This window comes from Chrysochloris asiatica, unplaced genomic scaffold (assembly GCF_000296735.1).
Source record: "Chrysochloris asiatica unplaced genomic scaffold, ChrAsi1.0 scaffold00058, whole genome shotgun sequence".
Lineage (NCBI taxonomy): Eukaryota > Metazoa > Chordata > Mammalia > Afrosoricida > Chrysochloridae > Chrysochloris > Chrysochloris asiatica.
Window position 1 is genome coordinate 5,038,158 of NW_006408576.1, and position 3,333 is coordinate 5,041,490.

The following is a 3,333-nucleotide window of genomic DNA, read 5'->3' on the forward strand; positions in this document are numbered from 1 at the left end:
GCCATCGAGTCGGGTCCGACCCATAGCGACCCTGTACAGGGTTTCCGAGGGTGTAAATCCTTACGGGAGTAGAAAGCCTCATCTTTCTCCTGCGGAGCGGCTGGTAGTTTCGAACCGCTGACCTTAAGGTTCGCAGCCCAATTCGTAACCACTGCCATCAGTTAGGTTCCAACTCATAGTGACCCTATGCACAACAGGACAAAACACAGCCCAGTTCTGCACCATCCTTACAATTGTGGTTACACTTGAGCCTATTGCTACAGAAACGGGGCCTTCAATAGGGGCCTTCCTCTGATTTGCTGGGACTCCACTTTACCAAGCATGATATCCTTCTCCACGGACTGGAACCTCCTGATAATATGTCTCAAATGTGAGAGAGAAAGTCTAGCCATGCTGGCTTCTAAGGAGCATTCTGGCTTTATTTTTTCCCAACATAAATTTTTGTTCTTTTGAAAGTCCATGGTACTTTTAATATTCTTCTCCAACACCATAACTCAAATGCATCAATTCTTCTACGTCCTTCCTTATTCATTGTCCAACTTTCACATGCATATAAGGATATTGAAAATACCATAGCTTGGGTCAGGCACACCTTAGTCTTCAAACTGCATCTTTACTCTTTAATACTTCAAAGAGTTTTTGTACAGCAGCTTTGCCTACTGCAATATGTCATTTGACTTTTTGACTGCTGCTTTCTTGAATATTAATAATGGACCTAAGCAAAATGAAGTTTTTGACAACTTCAATCTTTTCTTAATTTTTCATGTTATTTATTGTTCAAGTGGTGAGGTTTTTTGTTTTGTTTACATTGAGATGCAAACCATACTGAAGAGTATGATCCCTAATCTTCATCAGTAAGTATATTTGTTGTTGGTAAGTGCCTTTTACTTGGTTCTGACTCATATCAACCTTGTAAAGGGTTTGCAAGGAGTGAATGGTGAATTTGAACTACCACCTTGTGGTTAAAACTCACCTTGTGATCTAATGCATTACTTCATATCTCCATACCAGGACTCTTAAATTGCTCTCTATAGAATTTGTACAAATATGCAATCATCATGACACTGGGACAATACCTTCTTCTTCATATCATTGTGTGTACAATGGACTTTTAAACATTTGATATTTGTCCATCTGATGTGGGAAAGTGTTATCTCATATTAATTTTAAATTTCATGTCTTATATTACAGAGGGAATGATCTTTTCATGTTTGAGAGCCATTTGCAGAACTTTGTCTATCATCTGTCCCAGTATTTTGTTCCCATTTCTTTCTACTGGTTACTAGAAGTGTTCTACAGTTTGGGAAACACTCATTAGAATATTAAGCATTTTCTGTAATTGGATCAGCAGCTGCAGTCTTTTCCACTGTCAAACTTTAAAAAGATTTTCCCTACTCAAAGATAATCATAATAATAAATCTTCATTTGTTTTCTTCTAGTATTTTTGTGAGATTTCTTTCTTTTCTTTTCCTTTCAAATAGATCCACTAATTTATTTAGAAGTAATTTGGATAAAACTTATGTAGAAAAAATTCCAATTCTTAAACTACAGCAGAATATTAAGGAAACCTGTTTTGAAACAAGATTGCCTGATGTCTTAATCCAGGTTTTCTAGAGAAGCAAAACCATATGTATGGAGAGGTTTATTATCGAGGAAATGGTTTAAATTGTAGAGTCCCAGAGTCCCAGGAGAGGAGAGTCCCTCATGCATGTCCATTATATTGGAAGCAGTCCATACCCCCTAAGAAGCATCCCTTTAATTGATTGACTACTCATATCCACTCACTGTAGAGTTAACTATGCCTGTATTTGTTTTCATCACCATGGGAATAAGCATATCTCAACTGTCAAACCTCTGGAAATCCTAGCCTAATCAAGTTGACAGGACTCTAATCATTACAGTCCATCTTTTGTCTTTGAAACCTATAAACTATATGCAAAATCTATAAAGAAAATTGTAAAGCCATACTTGGCCTAATATGATATAACTAAGACATGTACAACCAAAAATGCATTGACCCTTTTTCATTTCATATATCACAATTTAAGAAAGCAAAGGTATTAGCCTACTAACAAAATTGAAGCCATAAAATCCTAACATCATCATCCCCCATCCCCTTTCACCAGACCCATCTGGAAAAGAAGAACACTAGTCAATCCAGGTTCTCCTTTGTCCCCTCATTCTAAAACTAAGCACAACCATAGAAGCTTGTAGGTTAGCCACCTCACGTCTTTATAATCCCTCATTTTTGATAGTCAATCGCTAAATTGCTCATCCCTATCAACTCTGTACACTGAGGAGACAAATGTATTCCTTGATCAGAAGAATCTATCATTCTGGCTAGAATTTTTTGAGCAACTGCATCTGTAAGCAAACATCCAGTTCAACACATTGTAGCAATTCACAATTTTTCAGAGTATCAAACACCTTTATCTTCATCTGGTCAGTTCTGGTCACGTCAGGCTAAGCCAGCCATGATAACTCAAATGGGTACCAGCTGGAAATTTTGCAGTCCACACACAATTTTCTGTACTTTTATAAAACAGCTGGCCTCTTCACTCTCAGCACTAGCCCCCATGGGTTAGGTCAGTGCCCAAGAGCTTAGGAGTTCACAAAACTCCCAAAGTTTCAGATCAGCTAGACTTCTCTCTCCCTTTATCTCAAGGTCAACTGGTGTCAAGAGAACATATAAAAACACAGACAATGTCTTCATTGCTGCACTTCCCCCAATTCTACTCACACATAGACCCAGTTGGTCATGAAGAAGCATATAGATCACCAGTTCCCTTTACCTTTCATTCCTAGAAGGGGGTTTTCTCTGATCAGTCCATTTTTTTTTGCCTTGATGACTCTGAAACTCAAAATGCCAAACTGTCTGCTTTTTTCCTGGGTGAATTTCCTGTTCTCACAGCAATTTTGGGTTTGGTCTGTATGTCATTTCAAATGCAAATGTCCCAACTCTGAACCCTCTGGGTGAGGTTCAGGATTCCATAAAGCTTCATAATCTACAAAGGCTAAAACCAAGAAGCCAATTTTTTCTGGGCAACTTCTAGCTTCCCTTTTAACAAATCCAGACAAATATGAGCATTTTAATTGTGTTCATGAGAGCCCAAGACATAGACAAAGAGGTAGTTATTCAAACAGAATATGGGAACACTGAATGATTTTAAATTAAGAAAGGTGGGTGACAGGATTGTGTTCTTTCACCATACTTATTCAACCTGTATGGTGAGCAAATCATATGAGAAGCTGGGTTTTATGAAGAAAAATGTAGCATCAGGATTGGTGGAAGACTCATTAACAACCTGCGATGATACAACCTTGCTTGCTGAA